This window comes from Crassostrea angulata, chromosome 6, assembly GCF_025612915.1.
Source record: "Crassostrea angulata isolate pt1a10 chromosome 6, ASM2561291v2, whole genome shotgun sequence".
In the NCBI taxonomy this organism is placed as follows: Eukaryota; Metazoa; Mollusca; class Bivalvia; order Ostreida; family Ostreidae; genus Magallana; species Magallana angulata.
The window spans coordinates 7,455,612-7,473,630 of NC_069116.1; the positions used below are offsets into that span (position 1 = coordinate 7,455,612).

At 32.3% G+C, this 18,019-nt stretch overlaps 1 protein-coding gene across 3 annotated transcripts in view; it reads left to right on the forward strand.

Moving 5' to 3' along the window:
• LOC128186530 (alpha-2-macroglobulin-P-like) overlaps positions 1-18,019 on the forward strand; it is a 147,427-nt gene that overhangs the window by 69,480 nt on the left and 59,928 nt on the right. The gene's annotated exons all lie outside the window — the stretch shown is intronic.

An 18,019-nucleotide genomic window follows, 5' to 3' on the forward strand; every position in this document is an offset into this window, starting at 1 on the left:
GGTTTTTAGGTCAAAAGATGTCATTGCAGGAATCAAACAGAACCTTTTTAAAGTGTTGACTAGGCTCCTGTGATCCCTGATTAAAGTCAATGTCATTAAAATACATTGGATATTGGAATCTGATGTTCCATTTGATTTAATTAAATCTACCTTCCAAGTAGTTAAAATGATGATAGCTATGGTCTTCAGGCTGCTATTGTTGGAAGGTTGACACCCTTACTGTATAAGATTAGAACCATTTTAACAAGAGCTTGGACTTTGGGTAGATGGTGTCAAACAGCAATGTAACATAGGCCTGTCTATTTCATTGCTGGCCACTCAGCCATGGCTCTTTGAAATCAACAAGATTTGTCTGGCTTCTGAGCTAAGACTAGTAATCTATATTTCACTGGAAACCAGTGTCATTTTTAACTTGTTTTGATGCAAAAACCTCCTACTGATATTAACCTCCTACTGAAAGTTCAAGACCTTGTTAAAATGGTACTACTTTCTGGGGACAATATCATCTTGTTCTTACTGACACATTTGTGACATATGAGAGTTTGATCCCGTTTGTTGTTAGAATCATAAGTGGCATATATGTTTCTCGAATTTTCCCTCATTAAGTACTTTACTAGAGTTTTTGTGTGTCATTACTGAATTCCTTTGATGCAGGATCAGTACACGGCAATAGTGTGACAGTAGAGAATAATAGGTCGTTCAGCCGACCCAGTTTACTTTAATCAAACAGAATCATGGTGCATTTGAGTAGAGGTTCCCCGTAGTACTTCATTATTGTTTACCGTGTATTATACATCATTTGTCAGTGCTTGAACCCCCAAAATATGGTCACTTGATTTTTTTTTTGGTATCTCAGTTTTCAGTATATATAATGGTATGTCATTTAGTGCACAAACATCAAATTGCCCTATAAAATCCAAAGTAGTTGCTTTATTTACTAGGTCCTGATCATCAAAGCCATTTTAGACTCCACCATGTTATTTTTAAAAAGAAAAGCTCTGCATATATAGCAGTGAAGGAAATTTCAAAGGACTACATGTGGTATTATGCATTTTTGCCCCCAAAATTGAAGTTCTATAAAGAGCTTTAGAATTAGGTTGAAGATAGTTTAAATCAAATTGAAATTAAATATGTAAAAGTTATCACCCGGCCAAGGAGGTATAGAATAGGCTACTTTTTATATACTATAACCAGGCACTATAACCAGGATGTGCGCATGCGTCAACCAACTTTCCATCGGGATCGGTAAACGATTTGGAGGAAATTCGAAAGCTCTTTGGAGGAACTTCGAACTGATATATGTGCAATATTTAAAAATACGATTTTTATATGAAAAGTTCATCAGAAGTGATAAAAATGTTATGCACATTAGATTTTACACCAAAAACTTAAATAAATAATTGAGAGAACAATAAAAATCAATGTTACAGGATAACAACAGGCACTTAGCATCGAAAAGGGGGGGGGGGGGGAAGTTGGAGTGGGGCAGGGACAGGGGGACGGGACTGCCCCCCTCCAGCACACGTTTTCTTGCTGCAAACATTTTTCTTGAATTTACTTATAAAAAAGTAAATTAACATACAGTTTTTGGGACCATGTAAAAATTTAAATGAAAGCGGGAGGAAATAAACTGTGAAATTGAAGTTAAAGGTACACTTAGCCCCTTACCCCTACGTATTAGGATTTTCAATTATTTAAAAAGTATTTTTGAGGGTTTTTTTTCAAGGCAAGATTGGATGAGTCTGCCCTCAACCCACTTTGCTACGTGCCTGAACAAAATATCATCGTTTCATTACATCATGTATGCTAGTATAAAGACTTTATGTAAACCAATATTATCTCGTGCATTGTGCCATTCACCAGGTTCTACAAACACCTTAGTCCAAAATAAATAAAAAATCCAAGACTATGAGGGGGAGAGGGGAAAAATCTATTTTCCTTTTTTCTTTTTTTTTTACTCAGGAGCTATTTTGTTGGTAATTTGCTATATAATAAGAATGTTCATGGAAATAATCTATTAACAAAAGGTGGTAAAGTTTCATAAGTGGATTTTTTTATTATCAGTATACTCTTTGAGGAAATTATCTTATTTCAACCTCATAACATAAAATGTATAAAAAGTCATGTTGGGATCAGTTGTCTAACCTCAAGGGTAATGTCTGCCATCAAGATCAAGTGAGTCTGACAGACAAGTGCATGTGTGTGAAACAATGACTTTAGTCAGGATGTGGAGGGGTATAAATATACTGGTGATATGAATTTTCAGTGAGTTTTTCATTTTAAAATCAAAATACATTGCGCATTATATTAATTCACAATATGTAAAGTCAAAAATGCTTAGTATTATTAAAAGATGCATATAACTGATCATAAAGATATTAGAAATAGAAAGAGTGCACAGTATATTTGGCAAGAACATGTCAAACCATTGATCTTGAACATCACTTAGATGCCACACCCATGTATCTAGAAATAAAATGAATTACTTGTATAACCAATCCACTGTAATGCAGCAGACAATGCCTCCAGTTTTGTCATTTCAGACCTCCATTGTACCTTAAGTTTCATGTTAATGTACAATACCAAGAATACCCACCCTAAAATGCATCTTTCAACATGCAGATACTGAACAATAAGGTGAAAAAAATATTTGAAAACAACACCTTCAATCATATATGAACCTTTCCAATAGGTTAATTTATTGCATGGGTGATGACATAACAGACAAAGCATTAAAAATTCATTGAAAATATTAAATCCTTTTTATAATTTCAACAACAGCACAGCTTAAATTACGGTAGTAGCACAAATGACATCAATTTCAAGACAAAACTATGTCAGGCATTTGAAAAATAAAACAAGAGGCCCATGGATCTTAACAGTCACCTGATTTTATATTGGGAAGAAACCATATATTGCAATACTGTTCAGTGCAGTCATTGATTGGGAACATGAACCAGTACTTGTCTATAGTGTGCAGGTTTTTTCCTGGCATTGAGTGTTGTCTCCATTCTTGATTTACATTTGTTTTAAATCATTGCCTTTTTCAACAATGTTAATAAGTAATTTGATGTCTGTATCAATTTGTCACTGAATCTTATATTAAAACAATTATTGCTGTTTATTTTTATCAATGAGATGACTTAGCTTAGTACCTTCTCGGGTAGTTAAATCATCGTAATGACCTTAAAAAACAGCAATAATTGTATAATATTTTGACATATAAGACAGTGATGTAAAATTTGATTTTGCTTTTGATACTTTAATTTAAAATTTGTTGTTTTTTTTTTTCAAAATTGTTATAACCTTTAATCTTATTTACCTCTGTTATTGATTCTTAAATTGATAAACACCTGGACTCACTGAATAATTGCATTTTCTCACAGTTTGTCTGGTACATTTTTAACCCTATTTAAATTTTTTTTATATATATGTTGCCTTTTTACTTATGTTCCTGCCTGATAGTACAAATAAATTGTAAAACACATATACCTTTAATTCTTCTTGAAAATAATCTCAGAACATCCCTGTAGAACAGGAACTGCTAGATTTTAAGAACATATCTAACAATGAACTTGCATGCATCACAAGATGGATATCATGTTTGGCCTTCCAATTTCAGATTGTATCATGTGTGACTTCATCTCTCTAATGTACTCAAGAGGATTTTTTGTCCAGCAAATTTTCTAAAAGGTTTGGAGTTTCACGTCTCCCTTTTTGTAATTTTCACTGTTCCAAGGTTAGTTGCTTATTTAATGGCCTTCTGGCAATTTTTTATCAGTATATATGTATCAATAAAAAGTGATACCGGTATTTTATTCCTAGCTGAAAAAAAAATTAAAAACTAATTTAGTTTCTGTAAAAGTAGAATGTTCAAATTAACAATTAACGTTTCTTCAAAAATCCTTTTTGAGTATTTCTAAGAATGGATATTTGATAAATGGTAGATAAGGACAATTTGAGGTCTATAAACAGGGTTCATTGACAACAGGGGAAAAATCAACCATTTATAATTTTTGAAACAACACATATCAAAAATATCTAGGTGTATAATGGATTGTGTCTGGATAATGCTGTGGGACTGTTGGATAGATTTTTAAGTGCTAATGGTGTGGGTAAAAGTAAACAATATGGAGAATATCCAAGCTCTCAGACAGGATCTAGCCTGATTGTCACTTGATGAGAAAACACATTAAAATTTGAAAGGCTGCATTGGCTCGACTCTTTTCTTTAGTCTCTCATAATGCCATCAATTTTGCTTTGTTACCAATATGATAGAATCTGAAAGCTAATTTGGAACTTTGATTTAGATATATTATTGTCTGAATGACTGATCGAGCATCTTAAACATTAATGCAAGTTGAAAATGGCAGGGGGAAATTTAATGAGACTGAACTTCAAAGTGTGTTTATTTCAACCTGTCACTGCTTTGCAGTCCTAAGTCCTGGCTTTGATTATATTCTTTGTTTTAATTTTCCTTTACAGAATGAGCCTTTAATGTATTTTTTTTTAATTTAAAATACTCTAAAAAAACTGTTAATGTTGCTTTGTGCTCTGAAACTCTTTGGAACTTCCTGATTGAGAGTATGTAGAGATGAGAAGAAATCTCTTCCGTTGGTGCCAGGGGACACTATCCGATACCTTTCTGAAGTTGTCATTAAAGGGAGACAAATTCACCGCAGATGCTGCAATTGATTTTATCATCGCATTCCAACTATATCAAGATGTGACCATCTTTGAGTACTTAATTGCACTCTAAAATGACACAGAGCAAAGTTTAGTGCATGGATTAGATGCCAATAATGGCAGCTTGAGTATAAATTGTGTTGTCAGTTGCAAACTTCGAAGCTTTATCAATTTATCTTGATTGACATTATTAATGTTATCGCTGCATGTTTTGTACAAAATAATATAGGAAATGAATTCTGTGCAGTGTTAGACTAATAAATAATAGTGTACATTGTATTACTTTCAATGCCTACATTACATCACAATATGATTCATATTTAGAATGTACTAATTCTGAATTCAATAAATATTGTAACGTTTAAATTTTGTCAATTAATGTTTCTTTTTTGTACATATTGTTACAAAAACTAGATTAAGGTACCGATGTGAACTCTTTTTTTTATATAAATCACTTCACAATTTATATGAAGCATATACCAGTAATCTGTGTTGAGGTATAGCCATGGTTAAACTTGTAAGTGGTGGTCAACAAGCGGTCTATCATATAATATATATCTACCAACATTTTAAAATCTATGACTTTTTAGCTGTAAACTTTTAATCATGAAAGAAAAATCCATATATTTTAATTAGCTTTGAAATTGAAATATTTTCTATATCTTTTCCAGAGCTTTTATTGTCTTTAGGAGAATAATATTATACTAGTAGTCTAAAAATTACCATGATCACAAAGTTCACTTACAAAGGGTAATTATTTCATCATGCCTTTAATGTTTATGAATAAGCTATGTTTGGTAAGACAAGCTAATAGGGATCCACATAAAGAGCCTTTAAGAAGGTGATATGGCGGAGACCCCAGCTGTGTTTCTCAGAGAGCAATATAAGATTCGAAGTCCAAGGCTGTTCAATGACTACACTGATACAGTGGGTGGACTCATTATCTGCCCAATTAACACTATTTTGCCCAATAATTATTTCCTCTCTTTTTATTGTATATAGTGAAACACCCTTTGGACAATTTTGACTTAAACAAATATTACCAGGCTTCATATTCCATCTGGTAATTAATTTCCTAGATTATGAAAGTATCACTGCAGCTGTGACATAAGTAAGTTTGGCCATCAGTGGCGGGGACCTGGTCCTCTAGCCTGCAGCATGCATCTGATCTAACCTTCCTAGTTGAAGTCAACCATCCAAAGGCCACAGGAATGTATATTGAAATCATTGGTTGAAAAGATCGATTCATGGATAGCTATAGTTTTAGGTAAACATGGTCAAGACACCAGTAGATCTATTTTAAGTCTAGTGGTTATGCAATCAAAAGATAAATTACTGGTTGCATTTCAAGAAGAATGAAATGTTAAGTCTTCATTTTATTACCACCAATACTTTTGTAATGCAGATTCAGAGATATAGGGGAAAAGATTTATTTTCACCTATATCAAATTCATTCATCATTTTACCATGCAAATACCAAGCATTCTGATGTTTATGACCTGCAGTGCACAGATTGATTTACTGATTTGGAATTTCTTTTTCTAGAATTTTAAAAAAGGAATGGGTGTACAGTTAAACATTCATCCAAATGATTAATAAACTTTAGGAATGCAGAGACAACAGGTGATGCCCATGGGTCATGTTGCTCACCTAATCTGGTTTAGACTAACTCAATTAAGGCCTCTGTGCTGTAGTGCTTAAACTACGATCTTGATTCTCATGGGGAGTTATATTCAGCACCAGAAAAGACATTGCATATAGCACCCCCCCCCCCCCCCCCCCCATTTCGACTATATGTGGCGTCTGACACACAAGGGGTTACAATATGATGTGAGCTTGAAAATGCTTCAAACTATATATGCCTTGCATTTATTTGTTTTCTGGATTAAAGCCGTAATTTTCAACACCAGATTTTTTCTGTCTCTTTCAATTTGATCCCCCAGACTTCTCTTTTACCCTGTTAGATTAAGGTATAAATGATGATTATTTAAACTTGAGTTTTGATTATTTATTTTAAAACGCATGTACTTTTGATTTTTTTGACATAAAACTTATAGTGTATGACCAAGTTGGAATATCATCTTTGCAACACCAATTTCTTCTTTTGTATGAATTGTTAAATGAATTTGATATACTCTTCTGATCCAACACTTAATAACCCTCATTTTTGGGCATTACGACCAATCCTTAAATTCACCTCAATATTTTACAAGTTGTACAATACTGTATACAGGGTTATGTTTGCCCTGTGTTAATTTCACCCTTATACACCTGTAAATGGCTTCGTCTCAGAAATTAACCCAGAAACAGGCATATGGAAAGAAATTAATCTGTCTTGTTAAAGTTTGCCTATAGTCTTAAATTTGCCCACAACAGAGTGAAAATAAAATGGAGGGGGGGGGGGGGGGTAATATTTCCCTGTATACAGTATTCTGAGCACTGTTCAGATCAGCCATCTTTACATTTATTTTTCAATCCAATTATATAATGCACATGATAGATATTATGAAAATGTATCTTTCAGAGGGTTGAATTTTCCTCAGAATATCATTAATGCCCTTGTTTTCTGAAAATTTTATTTTTATTATTCAAATGTGATGCACCAGCAATGTATTACAGCATGACTTTTATAAAGCTAAACACGCAGGTACTTAAGTCTTCTCTGAATTGTACCCCCCATAATTCCCCTATATGGCCCCCCTCTAACCCCTATGGTCAAGGCTGTCGGCTATATATTAATTTGTTACTGCATTATTTTCACAAGTTGAAGCATCAGAGTCTGTATTCTTCAAAGGAAGATTTTAAAAAACTCTTTCTATGATGAAACCCTGTTTGAGGACACAACGGTTTTAAACCCCTTGAAATCCACATTTACTGAAACTTGTGAAATTAAAGGCTACTTGGTTCGAAGGAAATTTATTTGAACCATTGGTTTATGTGAGCTGTAGTAATATTAATCTCTAGTTGGTTAAAAATAAAACAGATCTTGAACAAAACCAATTATTTAGTGTTTGCATGAATCTGTGTTTTATTACATCAGTCAAAAAATTGAAGATTTGGATTCCTGCAAATTTTGATGTATTGGAAAAGTCATCACTTCTTTGAAATTCTGCTCTTGAATTCTAAAATTAGAAAAGTTGATCTGTTGTTGAGGTTCTTGACGTTTTAAATAACACAACTCAAGTAATAGAGTACTTTTATCCCTCAGCTGTTGACATGCAGACATTATGACAATTAGAGACTGACGAGTCTTTTGATCAGAGATCACGCCACATATATACTGTTTGTACGGCCCCGCTTAACCTTCCCAAACCACGCAGTCACAGCAGCAATTTACAGCCCAAGTGTTGCCCTATATCAGGAATTCAATTTCATGGTCAGTCATTCAGAACATCTTCATTTCTAAAAATGAAGTGGGAATTCTCTAAACTAAATTTATCGTCATCTACTGGGACACACATGGGCTTTATTTTCCTTTATGTTTTAGTCTGAGTGGGGGCAACAGAAGGAATAATTTCATCGAATGGGTGGCACTTTTATCAAAAATGTCAAATTCTTAATTCTATAGAAATGGATGATGATGTAATTTATATTATACTTTTAAACAACTACTGTCTATTTTAAATGAAATTGAAAGATTGTTAAATCATTGGCATATATATATTGTATTTGACAAGTTAAGCTTAATTCCTTTATTCAAATATTTAGATTCTCTTTGTTAAAGTAATGGTTAAAGAATAAATTAAAGTTAATAAGGAGGCTGCATAATAAATATCTGTAGATATCATCATCTTAGACTAAACATATTTTTGGACTAGTATTGCAAATGTTTTGGATCTTCTGATCAGTCTTCCAAATGCCATTCTCATCTCCAATTCAATTAACAGTGTATGTTTTGCACAGTCATGTATAATAGGTTATAATCAGTCTGGTTTATAGAAAGCTTCCTTATAAATGGTGCAATTAAGACAATGAGTATAGAGCCATGCATATGCAAATGAATAATAAAAAAAACCATATACGAAGGTTGTTAGAAAAGTTCGCAAACATAGTGATTTACGGTAAAATTACTTTGTACTTTGTAAGATGGCATATGTTTTATTAAATGACTACCAAATGAAAATACCGGTAATTATGCAAAAAATTATTTCAACAATACAATGCTTTCTTTGGTGATTCATTTGGGATATGAAGGTAGTGACATTGCAGAAAAAATACATAACCCGCGTTAGCGGGTTTAACGCGGGTTATGTAATTATTTCTGCAATGATCGCTACCTTCATAACCTGCATGAATCATTAAAGAAAGCATTGTATTGTCTATACGAACATCTTTCTTTTAACAAATTATTACATTGAGTGCAAAGAGTGAGTAAAATTAACTAAATTACTGTTAATGTACATAAGTACGTTAGCAGAAGAAACAGCCAAATCGTCCTCTGTGAGACTTAGTCTGACATCATCATGATTATTTCATGCAGTCCGTGATTTTTATTAGATAGTTGTAGGTCTCGACCAAACGATAAACAGGCCGGTGTGTCAATTTCAGTCCTGTCACTTTCTTGTCAGTTTCAGCCGCTGTAGATTTTGACCAATCGATAAACAGGACGTGTAGATTTCAGTCTGGCTGTTTCTATAGAGCTATGAATTAACTAATAGTTTCCATAAGGAAAAGAGGGAATAATACTTGTTAGATGTAAATATATGAATTTGAATTTCTTTTCAAAAGATACAGCGATTTTTACTTTGCATGATTTAGATTCACCATTTCATATTTCCACAGGTGATGTCAAACAACTGAAAGTCAAACATGTTACTCTTAAAAGTAAACACCTTTCAGTTCCACACACTTTTCAAGTCATTTAACTGATTTATAAAATGCACGTTCATACCAACTTTCTTGTCAAGTTTTTGTAGAATGTCTTTTGTGGCATATCATAGATCATTTAGGTCCAAAAATCTCTGTCCATGCAGTTTCGACTTTAGATAAGAGAAAAAGCAAAATCCATAGGTCAAATCCGTGCTGTATTGGGGGGGGGGGGGGGCCAAAAAAATTGGTTCTTTCATCTTTAAACCTCTGTAATTCTAATTGTAAACCTTTTTTTGCCCTATAAAAATAGCAGCATTTAAGAACCTTTTGGTCTCCATCGTACAGTACAGCTCACGAGTATCCCGACAAAAACACCGACCAGCGTGTTTGAAAGTCCACGCTGAGCGTGGAAGTGTCGGTACCTTTGATCTATTGTTCTCTGTTACGGCCACGAAACGAGAAAAAACACGATGCGACACGGTGCAATGCGATGCAACACGGACAGTAACACGGAGTAACACGCGGTATTTACCTGTGAAAAAAGGAGGATTTAGGAATAAAACTTATAAAGAATAAAATATTTGTCGATGCAAGTAAGAGAATTAAAGAAAAAGACAAAAAAAAATAGAAATAAATAAATAAAATTTTTAGGCACGCAATTTTCAGACGTATGCGATTGTTACGGTTGATTTTTGTTGATATTAAGAACAAAAAAAATCGATATCGCCCACATAAAGGTTTGATCAATTAAAACACTAACACTTTCTTTTCCTTTTTAAAATTCAAATACATGGTTCAATAAGTTTTTGTTTCAGTCCGTTTTTAAACGTAGTAGTAATCGTAGTTACTGTAGTTTGGTAGTTTCAATAGTGCATAGAATCATAACTGTGATCTTCTCTCACTTATACTCTATTCAATGATAACAAATCTAACGGGTTGTCGAAAACAAATGTACTTTCTCTAAGTAATATAATTATACAGCTTTATATCTAATATATTTTCAAATTTTCTTTCTTTTATACTTATGTGTGATGTACTTGTCCATGTAGTACCGCACAGTACATATTCATAGCGCTTAGAGTCCATGGATCGGTACTTGATAATTTTTTTATTTCATCTTATATAAGCAACTTGGGATTAGAAATTATTTGTGTTCCAAGAAACTACTCAGTATTGCAATAATTACTGTTTGATTGTTTAATGATCATCATATAAGAGAGAGAGAGAGAGAGAGAGAGAGAATACCGGTATGAGTTTAATTTTAAGTACATTTTACTTGTAATTCAGTTTAATAAGTTAGATTTATAGTTTCCATTATATTGAACCTTTTTCCCTAAAATTGCGATAGAATCTATGCAGGCAGAGTCCACGTGCTATCCCTGTCAATCAAATAAGCCCGCGAGATAGACCATGTGCTCCTTCCATGGTAAGGAAAAAATGTCGTTCTATTGTTTTTTTAAATCCGCAAAATAGAAAAATGTTTAGCAATGAAGTATTTAGTGTTTGAAATGTTTAGTTTCTTCCTTCTTATACTGCATGTATGAGGGTTGGAATATTGCGTTGTAGAATCTCTCTCTCTCTCTCTCAGTATGTACTTTTGTGCAATCATTTTTGAATTATAAGAGTTCTATTTGTATAAATTTAATTCATTTATTTTAGATCCATAATTTTAATAACGATTTTAACACCATGACTAAAAGTTTGTAAAGTACACGATGTAATAAGATTTTTCGTTAAAATTTTGACGCTATTTCACATCACACATATTAGATTGGTTATAAAGTAAATAAAGTTGTGTTTGTTTAAAATGCTTGCGAAAAGTTACCGGTATTATCTCATTCATCTTTTTTTAATCAATCAAGTTTTTTCGTACATACATGTATGTGTACCAGGTAAATAATTTCTTATCGCAAGTTAATACTTTGTGAAATTCCCGCATTTATAGAGTTGCTGAATTGTTCTCTGGATCCATGCGCCGATAGTCTTACGTGTAGTTGTTTGTGTACATATCTACAGACAATTTTTTTTTTTTGTTAGAGATGAGAAAAAATCATGGAACTAACAAAGTAAAAGTAAGATGTATTCAGACCATACACACAAAGGGTTGTGATGAGTTACCAAACAGGTGTCCGTGGAAAGGTGTGAATAACGGCATCTCGAGTACACCTGTTCAGACGTCCAAATATACTCACAGTTAGTTGTAAATTACAATGACACCTAACAAGACAGACAATAACACCTGTTGTGTATAGAACATAAGATGAAAGACAATGTTGAGTATCTGATCAGCTTCCGTACAGGTGTATCGCACGAGTGATTTTTCATGTGAAATCACGAGGCCATTACCAGCTATACGGAAATAAAGTTGAAAGTTATTTTATGAAATGTGGGTATATTTTTAGTACCTGTACAATGCTTGAATATAATTTAACAAGAGATTGTACAGGTATTTAACTATAAACTATAATATAAAAGTGATTTTTTGTTTATTTATTGCTACATAAATAGCTGAAGTCCAAATTATTCGAGTCACCGGTAATATGGGGTTGTTATTTACTACAGCACATCAACGTGTTTTTAAAAAAACATGATCTGGAATGTTTTCATTTTTCCTTTTTAATTGGTTTATATTAAGACTGTAAATTAATTAATAAATCAGAAAGTGTTTTCAGATAACAGAAAATAAGACGTTTAAGCTCCCGACATTTTAATCGGATCGTCAGTTACAACATCACGTGTTTTTAGAAAAAAAACACGATTAAATTGATTTGAATTTTGATTATATATCAACTGATTATTAAATATATTTGGTGAATTTATTTCAATTTATTTAAGAACAAATGAATTAAAAGGCACCCATTTACGTCGAGTTTTCAGATCACAAAAAATTAACTTCACGTTGACAGCCCCGACAATTTTCTAGGTCCATGCAACATAAGTTGATATTTTTTTTTTTAAATATGAAAAGGATCTATATGTTTCAAACCTTGTTTAGCCATAATTTATTTATTTCTAAACATACGCTATTTCTATCAAAGTCTCAGGTAACGATATCCACGGAGTAACACAGTGGCCACGGAGTTACACAGGAGGCCACAGTGCGACACGGTGCTTTTTCTTGAATTTTCCAATACACATACACGGTGTCACATTGTGTACACGGTGCGACACAGACCGTTTTCCACCGTGTTTTTTACACGGTGGGTGTCGGGATACTCGTGAGCTGTACTGTAGATTTTCCTGTGTGCACACAGGCCCGGTGCTCCAAGATGCCCTTCATAATTAAGTTATTGTGATGTCATGTGAAATATTGTGTATTAATTTTATGTACTTATGTGCGCAGTGAAGCATATCTTATCAAAATAATAACTGTATATTTGTGTATATGAGAAAAATGTGTTAATATTCAATGTAAAAAAATAGTGAATGCTGACATACCAAAATATCAGGGATTAAGTTTTCTGTGATTATGATGTATGAGCTATTAGTTACATGTATATACTTTTAATATGCAGTAATACAGTATCAGTGAAGATAAACACTGTAACAATGAAATACTGTATACAAGGAAATATATGTCCCCGTTTCATTTTCTCCCCTATTGCCCTCCTTGTCAATGGGCAAATTTAAGACTTGGCAAATTCCAATGCCTTGAATTATATGAAACTTTGTTTGGGTGAATTCAAGATAGGGCAAAACCACTTGCAAGTGTAGAAGGGCAAAATCCTGTGTACAATATACAGAAAAAAAACCTATGCAATGAATGCAGCAAACCAATTTTTTAATTGAAGTAGATGCAGATTTACATAATTTTGAGTATGTAATTTTAAAATAAAACTAGAGCATATGAATAACTTTATTCTAAAAAAAATATGATTACCTGAGTAACTGAAGTTTTTAAATGATAATATATTTTTGGTAATTGTAATATAGTGACAAATATGTAATTCTATTTTCTTAATTTTTCTTTTGAAATGTACACAGTTTGTATTCTTGATTTAATTAGAATGAAATGAATTTTAGAAAGTCTCATTGGAGCTTATATAAACTCTCGTTTAAACCTTCTCAAGGTAAATTAGTAGTTTACATCTAATAAGCACTCCTCAGTTTCACTTGGGTTGTCTTTCTTTTCAAATCAATCACTAATGAATTTACCTGAGATTGATACCTGTGACCTGCAGTAAGAAAATAATGAGGCTATTATTTTTGATGGTCTAAAATATGTCTCTTTCAACAAGGGATGAAAATTTGAATTTTTGAGAAAAATCTTAGAAGCACTTATATTTTGGATATCATACAAAGAAAGACAACTTCTGTTACTTTTAATATACATGTAGTGAGCCACCATCTGAAAAAATTTATAATACCAAATATTATTTTCTCTATTTCTTACGGAAACTTACAGTTAATTAATTCATAGCTCTATAGAAACAGCCAGACTGAAATCTACATGGCATGTTATCATTGGTCGAAATCTACAGCGACTGAAACTGACAAGAAATTGACAGGACTTCATGAAATTGACAGGCCCTGCACATGTTTATCCATTTGTCAAAGCCTAAAAAATAACAGACTGCATGAAATAATTATGATGATGTCAGAAACAAAATCTCACAGGAGACGATTTGGCTGTTTCTTTTAGCTAATGTACTTATACATTAACAGTAAATTAGTGAATTTCACTAACTTTTAATTCACAATCAATTTATTAATTAGTTAAAAGAAAGATGTTAATATAAATGAAAAAATGCTTTCATTGATGATTCATGTGGATTATGAAGCTAGGGATCATTGCAGAAAAAAATTACATAAACTATTAAGGCGAGTTATCTATTTTTTCTGCAATGTCGCTACCTTCATCAATGTATCACCAAAGAAAGCATTTTATTGTTTAAATATTTCTAAAATATTTTTGGTATTTAAGATTACCCGTATATTTAAAGAAAGAATGTCCTCTTTTGCTGGGTTAATTATGACAAATCATAATATATAGTTCTGGACTATAAATATTGGTAGGAATTTAACATGTTTTTGCTGCTTTCCATTCTGTAAAGAATTTCATTAATCTTCTTTTAGTCTTTGTATGGCCATTTGTTTTACCGGTATGTCAAAACAAACTCAGAGTTTTCTATGGGGTACAGTGGAATCATTGTATTTGAAAATTTACTTTATTCATTAATTCATCAGGCAGAAAGTTTATTAAACTGAATATTAACAGGTAGAAATTATCCTTTTTTTATATCAATCACTTGATATCATTGGATGTTATTACGCAAATTTGCATTTTTTGCAGATTTTCCAAATTCTGGATAATTGTGTCCTAATTAACCGTTCCTTGGTTTAGGCAATAACTGGTTCTGAGCCAGTAATGTTTCTTTCATTGCGAATGCTTTGAGCTTTAATAAATACAAATGCTAGTCATGAAAGATGAAACTGATTAAGTAATTATCCCATTTGTAATTCCCTAATGGTTGATGTCAAATTATTGCTGAGGCAAAATAAATTAAGAATTTTGTATTGTTTAAAATGAAGTCTTTAGGAAGCTTGCCAGAAGTTTGACTTTACTACCTGCATCTAAAGGTGTGAAATTTTGGTGAGAATATAGTATTAATTTTATAGTAAAATTTGATACTTTGTACAATTATGGTGAGATTATTGTGGAGTAAAATTTGATACCTGATCATGAAGGACATAATCATACCGAACAAACTAAAAATTCAACCATGAGTGAGATACCTGAGACATTTTTTTGGTCAATATAATTTACATCTGCAGCATTGAAATATGAAGTTTATTTTGCTAATACTTTTTGAAGGTGACCCATTTACGTAAACTAGCCATTTTCTATGAATATGTCTTAATTAAATGAGGTATGAAAACAAAGAAACTGTTTTGAAAACATGCAGTTGTTAAGGTGGAATAACACACCTGGGAAAAGTCACTGAAATTAACAGTAAGTTATTTGATCATGAAAGATATAATGATAAATAAACTATACATATGTCAAATAAGCAAAAATTTGCATATTGGGGATAAAAATGAATAAAAATAAAAAATCCAATTCTGCAGTAAGCAACAACAAAAGCTGCTGCAGGATTCGAACTTGGGATGTATGGATCAAAAGTCTGACATGTTATCCACTTGACTATGGAATAATTTATATGTTACCGTCGATAAAATAAAACAAAATGTCGTTTCGGTCAGAGTTCAGCCATTTTGTGGCGATGTGTTATTCCACCTTAAGAGATGAGTGTGTAAGCATTAATACAGTTGAACTTTGGTGTATCAAATACCAATATCGCGAAACAATGGATATGTCAAAGTGATTTGTAAGTCCCAACCACTTGTACTTGTATTTTAATTACCCTTGAATCTTGAATGCTCAGATATCTTGAAGTTTATAACCCTGCAGTACGTCCCATCTAGTTCAAGATAATGATTTTTGACTGTAATAGGATATTTTCTTCATGAGAATATGAAGGTACCAAATGAATATATATTTTAAAATAAAATAGTAATAATTATAATTTATGTGGTGATTCATGTGATATATGAAGGTAGCAACAATAATTATTTTGAACAGTCCGTGATTTTTCTTAGGTTCCTGTAAGTTTTGACCAATCGACATATTTAAGGCTAGTAAAGCTGTTTGCTTGGCGGAATTTGCACCATGGCAGGACTGGATAACACTGGATTATGTAGATTTCAGCCTGCAGTGTCAGTTTCTATAAAGCTATGAATAACAATCGGTTTTGTTAAAAAAAATATGTGGTAGATGTATATATATATATAAATTGATATACCCAATTACTAATGGGAACAACAAAATTCAGCAATAAAGTTGTTCCATCAATAGTTTTATGGGAATTCACTAATAAGACTGGTCATTAATTGGTTTCAAATGATTTATATATATAGCTGTATTGTATACCCCTTTATTAAAAAAACAATACATTTAATAAGTTTTAATTATGTTGGTTAATAACAGAAATAATAATTTTGTATTAATAAAAAGTGTAACATATGATTAAAACCTTGAAATAGATAAATTCTAGAGGCTAAATTAAATGGTTGTTTGCTTTTGCCTGGAATAGAAGTTATCTTTCTTTTTACGTACATAGCTTTATACATGAAGAGAGAGAATAGACTTATTTTAGGTTTTGTTGAAGATTAAAACATTTTTGTAAAATAGTATTCATATAAGAAAGAAAGGCAACTTAAGGTAAATAATGTTGTGTCTGCCATGTTGCCATCTAAATTTTGTCATTTTCTGTGTAAAAAGATTAAGACGGCAATCACATGGAGAGTTTCATCCAATGACATGTCATCATTCCAGTCTGAGGCAAATCAATTCTTATCTTTAGTGTGACGTCAGGCTGTGCACTCTCTGCACTTAATGTAGGTTACAAGATTTCAATCTAGGCTGTCATAGAGGAGAAAATACCAATTAGTGGATGTAAATTTATGATTCATTATTGTCTTTGATAAGTACATTAGGAAGGACATTCTGTCATCCTATGTTACCCCAGGAGACACAGCGCTGATGAGATACATGTATATGGGGAGAAACTGATGCGAAAAGTCTTCAACAGAAAACGTTATCATTTAGCATCTTGTATTGCAATCACTTTGTGACATCAGCCATTACAGTTTCAGTTAACAACTAATGTATCAGAAAAAAAGGATTCGTCTTTAGTATAAAAAGTTGTATTTTAATCACTGCAAAATTTCTAAAAAATAATTGGTCATTAAAAGAAATCTTGCTACTCTTATCCAAAGTACAGTTCTTAAACTTCCAAGGGAGGCAATTTGTATATCCTTTGGACAACCATAGATTTTTAAAGAAATGATCCTTTGAAGGGGGTTGTAATAAGAAAACATATTTAAAGGACCTTAAACTTGACAGACATGGTTATAAAAGGTCTTAATTATTTACAGTTATATAATTAAAATCCCTCTGAGATAGAGTACCAGGTAATTATAGTAGAAGATAAGAAAGCTTAACCCATACGAAATATTCTCTCATGTTAGGATGACATTAAAATAATCAAATGAAATTAACTCTGCTGGTGGTAAATGGAAGTGTGTTTCTTTTCACAGACATAATTTTAAAAAAAAATTGTAGCAGAGTCAATGTGTCATCATATACCGGTAGGTATGTTTATATGTAGTTTGTGAACGTGAAAGTATCAAGTACATGTATTATAAAATGATGTCAGAGTGTGAAAGTGTTTCACTGACTTAATAGTTTCATTAAATTATTTCAGCATTAATCTAGATACTGGTTTTTTAATACCTTAGATCATCAAACTCTGCAGCCATTCAGCACTGTGTCAGATCAGGTACTGTCTACTGGTACAGTGGAACCTCTCTGACCCCATCATCAATTGGACAATGATGCTCCCTTATCTGAAATACCCCTTTCTTTTGACACTAATCTCCTAACAACCTTTGGCTTCTACCAAGTAGATAATTTGACACTAAAGGTGTCAGACTAGCTAAACTTGGACTGAATAACTTGTCA